The sequence below is a fragment of a genome, unplaced genomic scaffold, assembly GCF_019419815.1.
Source record: "Pyrus x bretschneideri cultivar Hongxiangsu unplaced genomic scaffold, Pyrus_bretschneideri_v1 Contig93, whole genome shotgun sequence".
NCBI lineage: Eukaryota > Viridiplantae > Streptophyta > Magnoliopsida > Rosales > Rosaceae > Pyrus > Pyrus x bretschneideri.
This window is the reverse complement of record NW_025999835.1, coordinates 810,935-831,352: the sequence shown is the minus strand read 5'-3', so window position 1 is coordinate 831,352 and position 20,418 is coordinate 810,935. Positions and strand designations below refer to the sequence as shown.

The 20,418-nt window shown below is 37.9% G+C and overlaps 2 pseudogenes; both read left to right on the top strand.

Annotated features, from left to right (window-relative positions):
• The window catches only part of LOC125473711, a 48,325-nt pseudogene that overhangs the window by 4,088 nt on the left and 23,819 nt on the right, over nucleotides 1-20,418 (top strand).
• LOC125473678 lies at nucleotides 3,260-5,708 on the top strand (annotated as a pseudogene).

The window sequence follows — 20,418 nt, the reverse complement described above, 5'->3', positions numbered from 1 at the left end:
TTTTCTTTATTTCGCCCCGTCGCTTCCTTGACCTTTCTTCATCCCTAATCTCCTCATTATATTTTGCCCATATCTCAAACAAAATATAAAAACTAATAGTTAAATACCCAATGAAACTTGTTTCGTAACCAGCTAGCATTATTACTCCTTTATTTATTATTTTTTTTTCCTCTCAAGAGTCGAGATAGAATATCTAGCTAGATCAATGTTTTTGTCGACAAATTAACATACCTTGCACCAAAACTAGGCCAGCTGCATTACAATTTTTAGCCATACATCCGGCGTGACCGAGAGGTTGGACCTTCACCATTAAACGCCAGTACACAGACTTGTTTGCAATAGGAAGACGATGACAATACATGGATGCTCATTATTTCCTCCTTTATTTGTAGAAATTAAGGTAGTGTTATCCAAACATCTATTTTTACTTCTCACACACTATCTCAATTTTCAATTGTTGGAACGAATGAATTGATAAAGATCAAACGTCAAAATTGATAAGAATGTGTGGAAAGCAAAAGTAGATGCTAATAATACTATCCTTAATGTAAATAATATCGTTTGTTCAAAAAAAAAAAAAAAAAAAAAGAACGACACTATTCTTATTCAATTCTTTGGTGAACATGACTTTTCACATTACAAAATAATACGAACCCTAATGACTTTACAGAGGTCATTCGATGATTGTTTTGTGGCCGCAGGTGAAACATTACTCTTATCCTTAACTCGAAAAAATAAATTCAACCTATTATATATGGAAAAGGATCCTCACCGGATGCTTTTCTAGGGATCATTTTCCTAGAGATCCTGTGATCATGACCGTTTATCGTATATTGTGTCCTCAGTTTTCGTTAGGTACTATTTATGTTTAATTTTAAATTTTAAACTTTGAAATAATTTCTGACCGCATGATGCATAATGAATGATCACAATCACAAGATCCCCAGAATCCCTAGGTGCGGATTCTTTTCCATTATATATGTACATGATGATTATATAACCATGCATGGACCAAGGTCGTCTTACCCGGCTTAGACCACCTCTACTTTCTGAAATGCGATTTCATGCAACTAGGGTTAGCACCTATGTAAATTAAAAGAAAGAATAAATATTTTACTACCTCAATTTTATGTCATATAACAAACTCATACATCATATTTTAAACATTGCAATGTCATACATTAAATTACGAATTCGTTGTCATATCAAACTTCCGTTAAAAAATCTGTCAAGTTAACCGTTTATCCACACTACCATTTAACGGTTAACTTAATAGATTTTTTAACAGCAGTTCGACATTTAACTAATTCGTAAGTTAATTGATGTAAACATTAGAATGATCAAAAGATGAGATATAAATTTGTTATGTGACCAAAAATAAGATGGTAAAATGTAATTTACTCTAAAAGAAAGTTCCTACAGCCAAATTTCAAAAAATAGAATTTAATTTCAAATATATATAATGAGGTGTATGACCGACAACCATGTGCGCACGAATGCGACTATTCATAGGATAGGAATGACTAAACTTAAACTAAGAAAGAGGCAACACTAGTTAACTAGTCCTATCCAAGGAAGGAAATGAACACCCCCACCCCCAAAAAAACTATATCCTTTTTAACAAGGTTCTAAAAGACGTTAGACGCTAGTTGGATGGTAAGTTGGAGCCTAGCGCCTAGGCAGCTAGGCAGGACTTAGGCGGGTGCTTAAGCGGACTAAACGGATTTAACTAAATCCATTATATTTCATGAAAATAAGTGTATGTTTATACTAAAAATATATATAATTTCATCATAAACTACAAAATAAAATGACACATATGTTATGAAGTGTTGAAACATAATGAAAACATGGGGAACAAGCATATAATGTGTGCTCATTTAAGTATTCAACAAGTCTCTTACAATTTATTGAAAAGAAAATAAAAAGCAAAATGAAAGTTATCTATTTTCTGCCTAGGTGAGTTGCAACCTAGGCGGATATGGGCGGGCTAGTCGGGTGCCTACGCGGTTTAGGCGGGCGCCTCATTAGGTCTAACTGTCATTTCTTAATTTTCAAACGCTAGGCATTAATCCGGGAGGTGGCCAACTGCCTAGCGCCTAGGCGAGGCCTAGGTGGGAATTTTTAGAACAATGCTTTTTAAGTTAAAAAGGTCTAGGCCTATTTTTGTCCACATAGTTTTTTCTATACAAGAAAATTTTGTTTGTGAAAGCGTCACGTGTGGTGGTTTTGGCATCATGAACCCAAATCACGGGTCGAATAGCAAACTTCATGTTCAAACTTCGCCTATATCAAAATCCTTCCGAGTTTTCTTGATTCTTACCTTTGTCCTTAACCTCATATATGATTGGAATAGAAATTTGCAAGTTTACAAAAATATTAGATTGAAAATTTTTAGATGAATTTAAGCACAAAAATATGAACAAATGGATTTAGTATTGACTCATTCAACTTCAAGTAATCATTTTGCAAATCCCTATCAATTCATGTATCTATCATTTCAAATTTATTCATCAAATCTTTTGCGATGCATTTCTAACTAATTTAACTTAGATTTATTGGTACTTACAAATTTCTCTTCCAAACATAGCTTAAGATGATGACCACTGATTCCAAATCTACAGTACCCTATTTGGATCTTGAAATCTCATAGCTCATTTACTAATCCGTAATCAAAATAAGGGAATTGAATTGAGGAGAAATTGAATTCAGGAGGAATTACAATGGGTGGAGTCAGAATCAGATTCTTATTAAAGCAGTTTACTAAAGCTTTCTGGAATTGGAGTAAGAATGACATTGACCTATATAAACTATTTACTAGTTCACATGAATCAGAATAAAAACTAATGTGATTACTAAAATACCCTTGTTATTACTAAATTATTTTTATATGCTGATTAATAGAAAGTCAAATGATATAAAATAAAATTAAAAAGCAAACTAACCAATTATCAAACCCCAACCTAATTGTTCCTCTCCTTCTCCGCCTCTCTCATCTTTCAATAGTTTGAAATTAAAGGTGGGTTTGTGGTCGATGGGCAGTGGTAGTGGTGGTGATGAGGAAGGATTATTTTACAGGGCTGTGATTTCATGTTGGTTTGGTGTTGGGGCTTGGTTTTTGACATTTTGTTCATAAAATTCCTACTAAAATTGCAGCAAGGTCCTTCTTGGTTTGTGATTTGATCTACTTTTGTGGTTTAATTGTTGTGGAAGATGATGGTGGCTGGGTCTGTGTCCTGGGAAAGGTAAGAGATGTGCGATGGTGGTGAGGGAGAATGAGAGGGATAACACTGGGGACGAGAGCTTGGATTTCTTTGGAATTTCAACTTTTATGCGAGGCGACAATGGGTAAGAAAAATGGATTCCTCACCCCCTCAATCCTTCGGAATCCAAAACCATTTGTTAGGAGTCCACTTCCTCCAAATTTAGGAATTCGATTCCAAAATTTGTGTGGGACTCGTTAAATTTTGATTCCTTCAGATTTGGTAACCATGGAGTATTCTGTAATCGAAATTCAATTCCGTTTCTTGATGTCGATTACCCTTACGTAAACGTGCCCTCAATATAAAGGAAGCCACTTCATTCCTCCATCTTATATGTGATCCTCATCAACTTGGTATTGGAAAGACCCTTAAGTCAATGAATCATGACAATTTGACGAATTAATTATACACATAAATTAATAATTTTATATATGCAGTTGGTACCACAAAGAAAGGGAACAAGTTCTCTTCGGATTCTATTTGTCCGAAGCCTCTGGATTAATTGATTGTGGCCATTCACCACATATCTAACGGTGTAAAAACATATCACGTTATTGAAGCGCGTCAACGTGACCAAATGACCTCTAAATCCATGGATGCCATGTCTCATCCTTTGCCTTCGCCTTCCTACGATTTAGCCTAACCAAACACAATCTCTGATCTCTATGCTCATCATGCATCGATGCGTGATGTTGTTGACAAAGGCAAATTGTAACCTCTCTTCTGTCACGAACTCGTTCCATGCACCAATCTTGTTTACGACAACATGTCTCTTCTGTCTCGAACTCGTTCTATCTAGGAGAAGAGAAGGCAGTGAAAGAAGAAGAGATAAAAGGCAGTGAACAAGAGGTTATGGAATTGCAGCCATTTGATTTGTGGTGAACGGACAAGATCAATTAATCCCAAGCCTCCACACAGACAATATCTAAAGAGGATCTTTGCCCAAAAGAAAGGGGCAACAATCTTTCTTCCTTTCTCTCTCTCTCTCCCTCTCTCTCATTGTCAAGCACACACATTAACACTTAGGTATGTCTCACTACCCACAAAGCCTCTATAAAGCCATTTGCTTGGTATTGGGATTCAATATCTAGTTCCAAACTCTCTTGAGAGTTGTGAAGTTGTAGTATTGACATGGAGATCAATTATGCTCTGGCTTTGTTGATAGTCCTCATTCTCAACTTGGGTAGTTTGCTCACTTCTCTTGCTAACTCTTATCGTCCACCATCAACATACCCTCCAGTCCCCAATTGCTACCCAAACACCATCTTCACGTAACGTCACCCTCCCACCCTAAACCACCAAAAAAGCCACCACTGCATGTCAAACCACCTCCACATGTGAAACCACCTTATGCAAAGCCTCATCCCCATGTTCCCAAACCGCCCTCAAAGCCACATCATGCAAAGCCTCATCCTCATGTGCCCACAAAACCACCTCATGTTAAACCACCCATTATAAAGCCACCACCAACACCAACACCAGTTGTCCCAGTGAAGCCTCCTCCACCCATTGAAACACTATGCCCTCTAGCTCCACCACCAAATGTAGTATCACCCCCACCACCACCACCTCCAACCCCAGTTGTCCCTAGTAAAGCCTCCACCACCACCACCACCATCATGTCCACCAAAGGTAGTACCACCCCCATCACCACCACCATGTCCACCAAAGGTAGTACCACCCCCACCACCACCACTATCTCTAACCCCAGTTGTCCCAATGAAGCCTCCTCCACCACCACCACCACCATCTCCATCAACTGGTAGTACCACCCCCACCACCATCACCATCTCCACCAAAGGACACTTGTCCCATCGACACCCTAAAATTGGGAGCTTGTGTAGATGTGTTGGGCAGTCTTATCCACATTGGAATTGGAAGTAGTGCCAAAGATGCATGTTGTCCTGTGCTTCAGGGACTCATAGACTTGGACGCTGCTATTTGCCTTTGCACCACCATCAAGGTTAAACTTCTCAATGTTAACCTCATCATCCCCATTGCTCTTCAGGTGCTTATTGATTGTGGGAAGACTGCTCCTTCTGGATTCCAGTGTCCTGCATAGATGATCATCATATCATATTCCTAAATCATAGTTAGTAGTTGTTAATCATGTCATCATTTAGTAATATGTGGCCCCAACTAGCTAATAATAAAGCATGTCAAAGCTTGGAAGTGAAAACAACTTGAGGATAAATTTGTTATTTGTTTTTATTTTGTTTTGTTTAAGTGAAGTGTGTATCATATCGATATACTATGGTAATTTAGTCATGTTATTTTCTTGAACCTTGGAAGTATATGTAATAACTTGAGTTTAAAGAAGACCTTGATTAATTCACTATTAGTTATTCTCCTCAAGAAGACTTACATGGAACACCGTCACCGTGTCGGTGACATCATGGTCTTCATTTGTAATAAAAAATATATGACATTACATTATTGAATCGAGACACTAGTGTAAATATTTTAAATTGATGATCATATTCGTTCACCGTATTCTTCTAGAGTTGAAGAATAGTTTTATATAATCAAATATGAGATAAAATAATCATTAATTGTTATCTTTCATTTCTAAGCGTTGAAGAATTTCGTCCCATTACCTAATGTGACATCCCACATCGCCCAGGGGAGTGATCCTTATATGGATATTCCCATCTCTACCTAATGCGAGGCTTTTTGGGAGCTCACTGGCTTCGGGTTCCATGGGAACTCCGAAGTTAAGCGAGTAGCGCACGAGAGCATTCCCAAGATGGGTGACCCATTGAGAAGTTCTCGTGTGAGTTCCCAGAAACAAAACCGTGAGGGCATGGTCGGGGCCCAAAGCGGACAATATCGTACTATGATGGTGGAGCGGGCCCGGGAAGTGGTCCCCCCCGGGCCAGGATGTGACAATTGGTATCAGAGCCTAACCCTGGTCGTGGTGTGCCGACGAGGACGTCGGGCCTCTAAGGGGGGTGGATTGTGACATCCCACATCGCCCAGAGGAGTGATCCTTATATGGATATTCCCATCTCTACCTAGCGCGAGGCCTTTTGGGAGCTCACTGACTTCGGGTTCCATGGGAACTCCGAAGTTAAGCGAGTAGCGCGCGAGAGCATTCCCAAGATGGGTGACCCATCGGGAAGTTCATGTGTGAGTTCCCAGAAACAAAACCGTGAGGGCATGGTCGGGGCCCAAAGCGGACAATATCGTGCTACGGTGGTGGAGCGGGCCTGGGAAGTGGTCCCCCCCCCAGGCTGGGATGTGACACCTAATATTGGTGATTTTTGGTGAGTGCGATATTGGAGTATAACTATGAGAAATTTTGATTTGTTGAGAAAATTTATTTGTCGGCAAAGAACCTTTCCTGATGAAAAAATTTGTCAGCTATTTTTGTCGCGCAAAGAATGTTGCGTAAGAGTTTTCCTGACATATTTTGATACTTTATCAGCTAAGGTTCAACTTTTCCTGACAAACTCTGTTTTGTTGGCATTTTCATTGTTCCCAACAAATATTTTCGTCAGTACAGGGCATTTAAGTTGACAAATAGTATTATTTAGCTAACAAAATGTGTTCATTGCCATAAATATTTCGTCGGGAAAGACATTTAATTTATAAAATAAATAATAAATAAATAAATGCATTAATACTCAGCTACTATATATGTATATCAAAATACAATACACAAAATTGTTAAGAAATAATACTTTATTGATTGATAAATTCCAAATCTACATCTAGAGGCTGAATGTGAATATATACAAATCCTAGAATTCTTAAAACTATGCAAATCCTGTACAAATGGAAAAGAATATCCAAGCAATCTGAAACATAGGAAAAATAAGAATTGCATTGAAAAAGGATAACCCTTCATTCATCGAGCCATCTGCACAAGTAGAAATAGAAAGTATTAATATATAAAAACTACATAAAACTAGCACCATAGCATGCAATTGCAGCAATTTGTAAACCAAGCAATCTAAACTTAATTTTGCAATAATTCATACCCAAAATCCATTTGTACATAGAAATAAAAGGAGCATGGAGTATGTGAATGAGCTACTCATAATTGCTAGACATGGCTAAACATAGCAGGTTAGATCTGCCAAGAAAAACAAGGAATTAGATAAACATAAGTGTCAATGCAAATTTCCACCGTCTTCAGTTTTGACAAAAATGCACCTGCAAAAAAATCAACGTCTTTGATCAAATACCTAAGCATCACACACCCACGAGGTGGGGTAGGGGGTTAGGTGATAGGAAATTTACCACACACACAAACGGGCTAAAAACTCCTATAATACTTGCAAGAATGATAAGGTTATTGTAGTATAAACGGATCTTGTAAGGTCGTTGTCCATAGGGATTATTAAATAAATCGAAGCAAACCAAATTCCAATTAATTATTGTAAAGCAAAATGTTGAGATGATTGATTTTTATGACCTACCTAAATTAAAACGAATTTAATTAATACAAATAAACTAATCTACAGTATTACAGATGAAAGGGAAAGAAAACTGTTTTAGAAAAATTAAATTAAGAAAGCATTAGGGTTCCACCATCACCTAGCAATCCTATGAACTTTTACCAATTACTTATGATCTACACATGCCACTTTGAAGGTTAGGTTTTCCTAATTTATATTCTACTTGGAATCTCCAACATAGAACGTATACCTAACATTCAACCCGTCTAGACGTTCGGATCAAATATGAACATGAGAGACTCATTATGCTTTATGAAAACCCTTTGAAAAACCATGCAACCCTTAGGATGTGGTGTTCATCTTAAGTGAAATTACAATTATTAATCATAAGAAACTAGCGTCAATTTCAGGGAACATTCTTACTAAAATTGCATCAAATTACTCTTCTAAAGATCCTAATGGTGATCATGCATTAAGACAATAAGATAGTTTTAATCACGGTGATTAGTAATCCAAAGTGTGCATGCAATCAATCATAAGCAATTAAATAAAAATCACACATTCATGCTAAGGCTAAAGGCTTCGCCCTAGCAAAAGAAATTAGTTACGCATATTCATAATTAAAATCATAGAAAATATTGTTAAGAAAAGGATTGAAAACACCTTAAAGTAGAAAATCTCCAAGAACCCTAGCAATTCTCTCTGTCTCCAAAGTTGCATCAAAGAAAGCGTACGAAAAACTAAGAACGGCAAAGCACTATATTTACTAAGTGATCCCACAAACCCTAAAACATAGGTCTCTTATTCCAACAAGGAAACTAAATAATAGTAAAATATATTAAAACATACAGTCCTAATTAAATAGGATAAACTACACAAAAACTGTCCAGCCATGTTTTAGCCTCAAATCTCCTCCAAAGCCAGCCATAATAGTTTGTTTTAAAGATTAGGACGTTCTGAACACATCTCCAGAAGGCCATGAACCCATCCGAGATCATCTTGGACTCCAAAAATGCAATTCAAGCCCAAAACGTCAATATTCCAGCACTGCACACTGCTTCTTTATTTTATTACCAGGAAATAACCACCTGGTAGAAAAATTTGATATTTTGATAAAATCAAGCCGAGTGACTCACGAACGTCCTTCAACTAGAATTACACCAAAATTCGCCCATTTGACCATGTTTTACTCCAGATGAAGTCAAAAGTCCTATTTTGAAAATACAATTCAAAGTATAAAAATTCTTCCAAAATAATAACCAAAATATACTAAGAATATGGTTAAATATATAATATGAAATTGACTCATCATTAGGCCAATGGATCTCCGTTGCCTAAGTTAGTTTCTCTGAGAGAGTAAAGTGTTTAGGGCTTTTTTTTCTTCTGAAAATTCGGTATATGGGGTATTTGTAGGGATAGGGCCGGCCATAGTGTTAGGGTTTTACCCTACACATGGCGGCCTCCTATTAGCCAAGGTGTTTATGGAGAAATATTCTCAAAATAGTTTCAAGATATTAAATAGAAAATAATATATTGAGATAATAGAGTAATTATTCCTAATTTATTTAAATTAGGATTACTTACTTGATTGGAGTCAATCTTCAATAGGGAATGTATTACAGATAGGATTTGGGTAATTAATCCTTATCTTTAATTCCTTGCCATGGGCAGGTGAGCTGTGGGTAGTCGTATTCAGCTGCTGAGACCTTCAGGGGTGTGAGTTGCGCATAGGAGCATATAAGAAGTCTGCCCATTTATTGAGGGCAATCTTGTCTTTCTTGAATAAAAGTCCACTTGTCGCCTCTAGAATTTTTGAGATTATTTTAGGCTCCATAAATGCCCCCACACCTATTGGGCTGCACATAGAAAAAGGATAGTAGGTGTAGGAATCCCAAGCTGCTTAGGCTTATAAAATTGTTTCCCAATTTGAACTTGATCTTCTTTCTTGATTTTGAGATAGACTTCTTCTAAGAAAATGAAACCAATTGCTTCTAATACCTATTCAATTATGCCTTAAGCAGGGGATTAAATAAATTTGGAGAGCAATCATTATTCTAACAAGGAAGAGAAGCTAGTGGAAATTTTTCTTCCCCCTCCGTTAACATTCTCATCCTCTTGTCTTTGCAAAGAGTCGTCCCTCGTTGTTGTTGTTCTTCTCCATACATCACTAAGGTAAGAAAAATTTGAATTTTCTTCTTCTTGAATTTTTTAGGAGTCTTGGACTGCTTGGTGATGTGGCACGGGTTGGCTTGGCTTGGCCAAGGTGTTGGTGTTGTTGGGGCGTAGTAAGGTCAACTTGGGCCAGACCTTCAGGGCTGCTGGGCAAGGGCCTGTATAGGTGGATGGCGAGGGAGAGAAAGACTGACACGGACCGAATCTCTTTGGTTAGTGACAAGTGCCAAGTGCCAAGCATGGCAGTCCCTCCAAAGTGACAAGTGTCACCTCGAACTGGGCCCAGCTGCTTGCAAGAGAGAGAGAGAAAGAAACCGGGTCCTGGGCCATGGGCCTGGCTTGTTGGCTTGTGGCGAGAGAAGTGGTGAGGGTCGTGGGGCCTGGCGCATAGGTATTGAGCTCACGGTCCTTTTATTTTTTTTGTTTTTTTTGGTTTTTTTTTTTTTTTTTTTTTTTTTTTTTTTTTTTTTTTAGGAGCTGCCTTCTAAAAATTTTTCCTCGTACTTTTTGTAGAGATTTTGAGATATCTTCCTCTGATTGCAAGAGTAGGAAAAGGGCCATCAAATTCTATCCGTATTACTTGTGTTGTGATTTACTTTTCACATGCCACGGCTTTTCCAGAAGGTGATCTACTCCATGAAATACACCTCTGCTCAGTGTTCCCCAATTGTAGTTCGTGCAATGGTTGGGATTCTTGAACTTAAGCAAGTTCTTTGATCTTGGCTTGACCATAAATGAGTTTGGATACTTTTTCGAGATTGGCCACAAGGAAAGTGTGGGGCAGCTGAGGTCTCGCCATAGGCTACTTGAGGTGACCATGAGTGGGCGAGAGACACCTTGGAAGTGAACGAAGAGTGGGAGTCTAACTCTTCTCCCGAGCTGCGTGTCCCAACTACCTTTATGAGTGGTAAGTGAACTATTTCATTACTGTCCTGCTCGAATTTTTGTTGAGCTGCTCCATGACCTCAATTTATTGATTTTTACTTTACATAGATTCAGAGTTTGGCTCAACTCCAATGATTTCGGCAGATATGAAGAAAGTTCACTTCGCCTTAGGCATTCATGTTGAATACCGTGAGTGACGCTGGCTTCTCAGCCCTCTTCGTCGGGAGAAATGTGACCTGCCTCTGAAGGAAGAGATAAAGCGAATAAAAGACGAGGCGTTGGCTCGTCCGATCGCTATTGTAAAACATGCTACCAATGAGGGTACAAATAAGAGATCTTTCTAACTTGCTTGTGAGCCTTCGGCCGAGAAGAAGGTAAAGACTTTTTCTGTTGCTCGTGGGAACTTGTCTGTTGCCGAGAAACTAGTCATAGATCTAACTTTCCCTAAAGGGGTAAAGAAGACCATTGAACCTGAGCTTGTAAAACCTACTGCTCTGAAGGTGACAACATCTATTGCTGAGAGACTTGCCCAATGGAAGGGTTTGGTGGCACTCCTGGTGTTCGGGTTTGTATCGAAGTGTTCATCGGGAGCTAAGTCTGGTTCAGAATCTGATAGACTCGCCGCTATGAAAAGCGAAAATGTGGATTTTGCTGGTGAGGTGGCACCTGGGCCTTTTCCTCATTATGCTATGACTAGCTCGTCTGCTGAAAAGGGGAAATCTGGTCACACGGGCAGTTGTGAGAGGTCCACTGAGTCTGAAGTAGAGAGTTTCCTAAGGTTTGTAAGCTGCTAAAGGCTAACCTACTTGAAGACGTCGATAAATGCACCATGTTTGTTAACAGTGTTGGGAAAGTTGTTATCCGCTCAGACTCCTTTGTGAAGCGTCATGCCTACTCGAGGAAGTCATCCCTAATTGCCACAATACATAAGACTTTGATCCTGGCAACAAACTCTATGTGCGTTGATTAGGATGTTGTCAAGTGTGCTAAGAAGGTCAAAATGACGTTGGTGGCTCAGCTTTACTGAGCCACTGAAAAGATCGAGAAACTCGAATGTGAACTCACCATTTTAAAGGGGTTTGATGTACTTACCTCCACTTCTATGTAGCTGGAGATTGCTCATCAAGAAGTCGTCAACTTGAAGACTAGGCTTAGTGCGACCCAAGCAATGTTAGGTGCTGCAGAGAAGGAAGTCAGTCGTGTTTCTCCAATGGTTGAGGACCTTGAGCATTTCAATTCGAAGCTACGATCTTCTTGTTTTACCAAGGACGAGAAACTTATCTTCATGCATGCTAAAGTATCTCGTTTTAAGCAGGTTGCCAGTAAGCTTGAGTTCAAGGAAATAGATCTGCAAGATACGCTGTTTGCCAGCGAGAACTTGAGAAATGAACTGAAGAATGAGAAAGCTGGTCACGAAGCGGCGTTTGTTTCTTATCAAGTCGATTTCTACAAGCTTGGCTATGTAGACCATTTTTAAGGCAATCTGTCGGATTATAAGTTTTTCGAGAAAGACTTTGAGACTTTCTCTATTTCTCTAGTTGATCTGCTTGATTTCTTGTTTGAGGTTACCTTTGGTGGAGCAGGGGCGGCTAAGGATAAGCTGATGGAAGCTTTGGTTGCTAGAGGAAAAATTTGGGATTTTTAACTTATAAAGTCGTCAGCTAGACTCATGCTTCTCGTAGAAAGCAGAGGAGGTCTGCGTAGTTGTTATAGTCGTGATACTTGACTTTAGTCGCTTCTTGAGGTTTGGCCCTCGTAGGGCATGTTGCGAGATTTTTAACTTATAGAGCTGTCAATTAGACTCATGCTTCTTGTAGGAAGCGGAGGAGATCCGCGTAGCTACTATAGTCGTGACACTCGACTTTAGTGGCTTCTTGAGCCTTGGCCTCCCTTGGCACGTTGCAAGATTTTTAACTTATAGAGCCGTCGGTCGGACTCACGCTTCTCGTAAAAAGCAAAGGAGGTTCGCGTAGCTACTATAGTCGTGACACTAGACTTTATCCTAGCAAAACTTAAATCGTAGACCATCGACTGGAAGCGCTACTTTTAAGTAAGCAAACGAGTTCACGTGGCAAATGTAAGTCTTAGCTTACGGATTGCCTTGGGCTGCCAGCTATTGGGTTATTGGCCGGACGTCTTACTTACAGAAGCTGACGACCCGTGTGATAACTTAGGCGTCGTTCTGAGTTGTAACTTGATTCCGCAGGTCGCTTAACTAGTATTGCAACACTTTAAAAGTAAGCTACATTCATGAAGACTTTTATGTCGAGGATGAACCATCTTATCACATGAACTTTTTCATGGACAGGTGTCATGCACTTAGCATCTATTCCGGTTAGAGACCTGGGATCCTGCAAAATTGAATCCTTCAGTTGGCTAAGTCTATTCCAAGGTAAGGACTATCTTGGCTAATTCTGGGAGTCGTCCGGCTCAGGTAGTCATTGCATTCAAGGAGAACTGAGCAGCCGCACCAGCCATCTATGTTTGGATATTCCGAATTAGTTTACCCTTCCGTGCTGGAGAGCTCACGCCATATTTGCAGGGCAGAGGGCGTCTTTTGTTTGTCACAGGGTTGTTCTATTTGTTTATGCATTTGGCCTAGGCTTGTGGATAATTCATTCAATCTGCATTGAGAATAGAGGCTTTTATTAATTTTGCTCATAAGCAGTAATATGATAACAACTGATAATCCTTGGTATGCAAGGTTTTGTTCATCGAGCTGCTTGAGTCTTTGAACTTTTTATGTCTTGAATGGGGCCTAAGGAATGGTGAAAGGTCACACGTAGTACTTTCTCAGGTTGTAGACATTCTACTACTTGTCGATTTCTTTGTCGTTCATGGTGATAAGGGTGTAGCTGCCCCTTCCGCCTATTCAACTGATCTTGTACAAACCTTCCCAGATGGAAGCCATTTTTTTTTATCCTTCCTGTCAGGCGGTGATGAAGGCTTTTCTCAGGACTAAGTCTCATAGCTGGAATTGCCGGATTTTTGCCCTCTTGTTGTAGCTGGAGAGGAGCTGCTGCTAATAGGTCGCAATGCTAGTGATAACCTTGTCGTGCTCTTCCTCTACCAGATCTAAGTTTGTGGTCATCTCATTTTTGTACTGCTCAAAATTTGGTAGTACAATGCTAATACTTGGCACCACAACGTTGGGAGGAATGATCGCCTTGGAACCATACGCTAGGGAGATTAAAGTTTCATCGGTTGCTCATCTTTTGATGGTGCGATATGCCCATAGAACACTAGAAAGCTCGTCTGGCCATTTGCCCTTCTTGTCTGAGAAGGTCTTTTTAAGCCAGTCGAAGATGGTCTTGTTAGATGTCTTGGCCTGCCCGTTGCCATCTGGATACTGGGGCATGGACATGTGCTACTTGATGCCATATTTTTTTTAAAACTTCGCCAAGTCTTTCTGATGTGTTCAGTCTTGACAAAAATGCACTTGCAAAAAAATCAACACCTTTGATCAAATACCTAAGCTTTACGCGCCCATGAGGTGTGTGTGGGTGTTGGGGGGGGTTAGGCCAATGGATCTAAGAGAGTAAAGTGGTTAGAGCTTTTTTAGGGATAGCAAAAGCTCTGAAAAATTGGTAGAATATGGGGTTGGGTTGACCATATTGTTGGTGTTTTACCCTACACATGATGGCCTCCTATTGGCCAAGATGTTTATGGAGAAATATTCTCAAAATATTCTCAAGATATTAAATAGGAAATAATATCTTCAGATAATGGAGTAATTATCCCTAATTTATTTAAATTGGGATTACTTAATTGATTGAGTCAATCTTCAATTGGGAATGTATTAAAGATAGGATTTGGGTAATTAATCCTTATCCTTAATTCCTTGCCATGGGTAGGTGAGCTATGAGCAGTCGTATTTAGCTACTGAGATCCTTCAGGGGTGTGAGGTGTGCATGAGAGTATCTGAGAAGCTTGCCCATTTATTGAGGACAATCTTATATTTCTTGAATAAAAGTCCACATATCGCCTCTAGAATTTTTGGGATTATTTTAGACTCCACAATAAGGGAATTGCATGATTGCACCTCTTGGATTACACAAAGAAAACTAACTTACATAGATTTTGCAAACAACACTTTGAATGATCCAACAGCACGAAACTATAGCATACGAACACATGCCAAAAGGGTCTCAGATCTTGGCCAGAAAAACGGCATGCAAAAGTTCTCATCTCTTGTATATCTAGAAATTGATGCAAAGAAATTTTTGGAGCCATACCAATAAGAAGGAAGAATTCATCAACCAAGAGTACTTCACTTGAATCACAAGATTCACAACAAATAATTTAAATCATGATTACCACTAGAATCAGTACATCAGTAGTACAACATGTAAATTTCACTAATTAAAGTCCTACAAGTGGCCTCGAGTGAAAAATTCACCTGTCAATTGCTGAGTAGCCATGCAAGACAACTTGAAAACCAACATGATGTCTTCAATCCAGTACAAAACCTTTAACTAGAATTCTGAAAGTACACCTTAACTATTTATCATAATATCGAATAGCACAAAACTTCAAAATCATATCAGTCAAAGCACCCTAGCTAGTATCAACAAGTTATGGCCTAATAACTGATATATGATCCTAGGAATATTATGTTTCCATTAAAAAACACCGAGTATGGATAAAACTTTTCCTGCTAACTCATACATATTAATAGAAAGTGGAAATTACAGAAGTTAACCACAAGTGTAATAATTACCAACTATTGATTAATGAAGCAAAAACAGCTACATATGCAGAATTCCAACATTTACCAATTTCAAATGTTATTCCAACAATCCAAAAATAAGTTATATAGGCACCATAAAGTAACATTTTAAAACGAAAGTAGATCAGGAGAAGATGAACTCTTCTTGCAATAATGCCTAAAAAAATTGCTCTACTGTTATAATTAGGGGGAAGCATTTAAGTTGATCTTCTTAGAACTGTTACTCGTACATAGTATAATACAAGCTTTTAGTAAAAGCTGACCTTAAATTCAATTGGTTACACAGAGGTATTGATTGATGTGATGCAAACACTCATAATTGATTATAACTATGTAACCAAAACTACATTTTGATTGCAGTTTTCCAAAATCAAAGTTAAAAGTACATAAAATTTAGAAGGTGGATTAATCATCCTCAAATGTAAGGAACCCAGAAGAAACTACAAACCTAAATGAGATTCTCAACCAAATTCATTCACTAAAATCCCTTGAAATTACAGTGGTCGAACAAAACTAAGAAAAGCACCATAAAGTAGAGACTAAACAAAAAACTAAGGGGAAAGATAGGGTAGATAGAGATTGAGAACATACCCAAGGTTTTAGAGAACTAAACGAAGAGAAGCACTTTGCATTGGAGATTTCGGAACTAGAATAGTCGGGCACTTCGACGGTGACGGAGAGCAGACGGAGTGACGGTGATGCGAGCAGATGAATCAACGGTGATGCAATTAGACAAATCGACGACGATGACGAGCATATGGAGCGACGGCGAGCAAATGGAGTAAGATCGATGGAGAGTAGAGCGTTACGAAGTCAAAGAGAAAGGGATGGGGTGGGCTATCCAAAATATTAGGGTTGAATGAAAATACAATGTTTTTTCTTTTTATTTTACCAACAAAATACAGCGGTTATAAAACTAAGGGGGAATTTATCGAAAAAAAAGAAGGAGAAGTGGGTGAATCAAAAGACCAAAAACGAGAAGGCACGAGAATGATTTAGTTTGTGCCCTTCTTTTAAGTGTCAGAGACAACAAACTTGCATGCTTTTGTGACTGCCAGTTTATTCGTCGATACAAATATTTTGTGCCGACAGATTTATAGTCGGCACAGGTTCAACAACTATAAGCCGATAAATTAAAATTTTCATCGGGAAAGAACTCTTGTGCCGACAAAATTTTGCTTTGTCAGCAAATGATTTAGTTAAACAAACAAGTTTAACGGTTAGACTGCTGAAATTAATTTTGTAGACAGCAAAAGTCATTGAAGGAATTAAATATGCCGATCATGTCTTTTACCTTTGCCAGACGAAATATTATATTTTTCCTTATAAATATAAACCCTAAACCCTAATTATAACATATACCTTTGCATGACGAAAGTTGGGAGGTTTGTCGCGTAAAGGTTGCCGGTTTACATGCCAAGTTCTCTCTTGGGGCGAAAACTTTACCCGACGATGGAAGCTGTACTCGTCTAACTTTGTTCGCCGATCAAAAGCCTCTGCATAAACCAAAACGTGGACTGTATTTGCCCTGCAAACATTTGTATTCCGTCGGGTAAGATTATTTGCCATCGTTCGCCGAGCAATATTTCGTCGGACAAGCAATATATATATATATATATATATATATAGAGGTTCCTCTCTCTTGTCAGTGGCTATTATGTCCATATATTTGTTGATAATAGCGTGTTTGCAGGTTCACATGATTCGGTAGGCTGCAGTGCATTCGTTTGTAAGATATTAGTAGGAACAAAATATCAACGTCAAGTACCACATGCAGGATACATGCAACACGTACAACTTTCTTATGGATTTTGGAAGTTTGTCGATATATATACCAAGGCTTCCAAAAATACGAGCCTTCTCCTGCATCCAAGTCCTGCTGAATCACATGCACCGAATTCAAAGAGGATTGGGAATATATAATTGCCCCATCGCACTCAATTATTGTTCGTTCAATGTTTTCTTTGCACAACATATTTATTCAAATTTCACCATGTTTTTTTATGTTTCAATTATTTCATCAATTTATCGGAAAAAAACAGGTTAACGATCATATGATCGATATCAACCACCATATCGACAATACCGAGGGAAAAAGAATAAGAAATGACATGTCATAACCTAAAATTTTCAATAATGTCACTAAAACATTTCAAGTTCCAATTCAATCAGCCTTTCCTGTCAGCAACGTAACGTCACTCCTACGAGAAATTCTAAGATCCGACCGAACAATTCAAGACACAAAAAACTCTTCTCCTACCCAAACCCTGATTTTATCATTTTTTTTTTTTCAAAAAATAGGGATAACTGATGACAATCCACGGTTATCCATCTTTTTTGAGGTCGGGAAGACACACAGAAGTATTTCAGTCTCCCTCTAACCATAAGTCTGACTTCCACACTGATTTTATCACGTTAACCTAGCCTACTTTTAGTCTCACTCTCCTCTCACACCACTTCCAATTCGAATGCCCTAGCTACACAAAAACCTCTCTAGTCTTTTTATAATCCTCCTCTAGTAACCTTAGTTGAATGGCAGGATAAATTTTAAGGGGGGAGAAAATACGACCAACAAATTATGTATCGGATGAATTATGCATCATGCGGTACTTAAATTAGTGTCATGTAAACATGTGGTTTCCTTAGTAGTTTTGTGCCTCAGTTTTTTTTTTCTGCTTTCTTCTGGTAAACACGTTGTTGTAGCGCACCACTTAATTAGCACAGCATTTGATAACTCCCTAGTCCCTACCTATATTTTCTTGTTTTTTATCTCATTCATTTTTCTTCCTAGTCTATCTCTCATTCTTTCTCTCCAATTAGAGGAAACATATAATTTTGATATTAACTCTAAACCCTAATTTTTTTATATGAACCGTAAACCCCAATTTTTTATCCGATCATTTTGATGGAATTAATCTTTTATTTTTTGTTTAAAACAAACAAAATTGTTTGTAGGGTTAGTTTTGAAATATTCACAAATAAAGATGGGCGTCCACAGCATTATAAACTTTAGATAAGGGTTTTCAAGGAAAAGAGTGTCCAGAGACGATATCGGGTTGTAAACCCTTCTCTTTTTATTATTATTTTTCTTAACAAACGATTTTTTTTTTTACTTTTTTTGTCAAACAATAGATATTGCTAGATTAGATGTTAGATTAGCCATCAACGAGGTTCGAATTGGTAGGATTAAAAGCACATCACAAAGTAGCACACAAATGTCCTATTGATTTTCCTTATTAACACTAAGATTTTTCAATTGTAGCATATGAAAATAAAGGTATTTCCCACAGAAGATTGCTTTATCTAACTACTTAAAATGTCACAAAAACTGGGTTGCTGTCCCTACTGACCAGCCACCGAAAAAATAATTATTAGACCGACTTACACTTATCTAAAGTCAATGAAATTTTAAATGAAACACTAGACACACAGAGCTACACTCACATAAATTTTTGGGATTTTAGGAGTTGATTTGCTATTTAAATTAAGTCGAACAAAAACAGGACAGAAACAAATTTTAAGTAGTTCACAAATTAAGAAAAACGAGTTAGGGGAATTGTGATCCACTACCAAATAATCATACAAACATGTTATGTTTCATTCAAATTCCTTTTATTTCCAGATAAAGATGCTCAAGTTGGCTCAATGTTAGAACTCAACCTATTACTCTTTCTTATGTAGTATGTTAAGAGAATGACGTTTCCAACTTAACTTAGTTCCTAGCATGCAATCTAGAATGGCGTGTTCATAGATTTAACCAGTAGAAATCATTAAGAATGAAAAGAATTTGAGTCATCACAAGGCGTCGTAAGTACTAGCATTGTCTTACTTATCCTAGAAATTGGTTCACATGTTAATCGCAATTAACAAGTACTACTCTAGAACATATGTAGGTCCTCATTCGACAAGGGTAGACACACACATATTCATAGCATTAGAATCCTAGATATGCTTACTAAGTATGCATCCGTAGAAAACACAAAATGAATTCATCACTGACATAAGTAGTGTACCAATTTTCATCCATTCATAAAAGTAATTCAAACAAAATGTCATAACAAACTTGCAATCATATTTGGGGCTTCAAAACAGCCCCTAACTACTAAAAATTTAGTTACACATAATTCTCAAATAAAACCAAAAAAAAGACATGAGTTTGAGAAGATAAACCCGAAAGAAGAGAATGCCAAGATTTTCTCCTTTCTTCCTCTATTGCTTTCTATCAGCTCCCCTTTTGTTTTTCCTTTTTATTTTTGTTCTATTTTTTTTATCCTTCCACCTTGCCGCTGCAACCTGTAGCCTTTTTCCCTTTTTAACTTGCCCCATTTTCTTCTCCTTAACTCACCCACTAAAAGCCATTTAGCAATGACAATAAGTGGGAGGAAATGGTAAAACAATTGTAACTCTTTGGGTAGCCTTTATGCCAATTACTCCCACTTAATCCTCATCTTTATTTCCATTTCCTCTGATATTTGAATAGGTCTCAGCTAGCTTGTTCTTGGCTGCTTCAGTTTTGGCTGCTACATTTATTGGGTTTATTGCTTTCATTGAAGTTACAAACTGCTCAGTCTCTTATGAACCTTTCAGTGTTAAAATAGTCATAACTTCTTCTAGAAAAATGATATTAACAATCCGCGAAATGATCCAGAAAATAGACATCCGTATCTTTCCAAGCATATAAGGCTCATTCTTTAATTCGTTCTGAGGTTTCCAAAACTTGCTTCCAAAGTCAGCTGATCTGCACAGGCAGTTTTAACGAATTTGTTACTTAAAATCCCACTTGTGCTATTTTTCTTTTCTTTGCTTGACAAATCCTACAAAACACAAAAATAAAGTAAATAGCTAAAAAATATATGGAACTAACTAAGAAAAGACAAGTTAATTTGATGTAAAATATATATAAATATGAGCTTATCAAATACCCCCACACTTAGCTTTTGCTAGTCCTCAAGCACCAGAAAAAAAA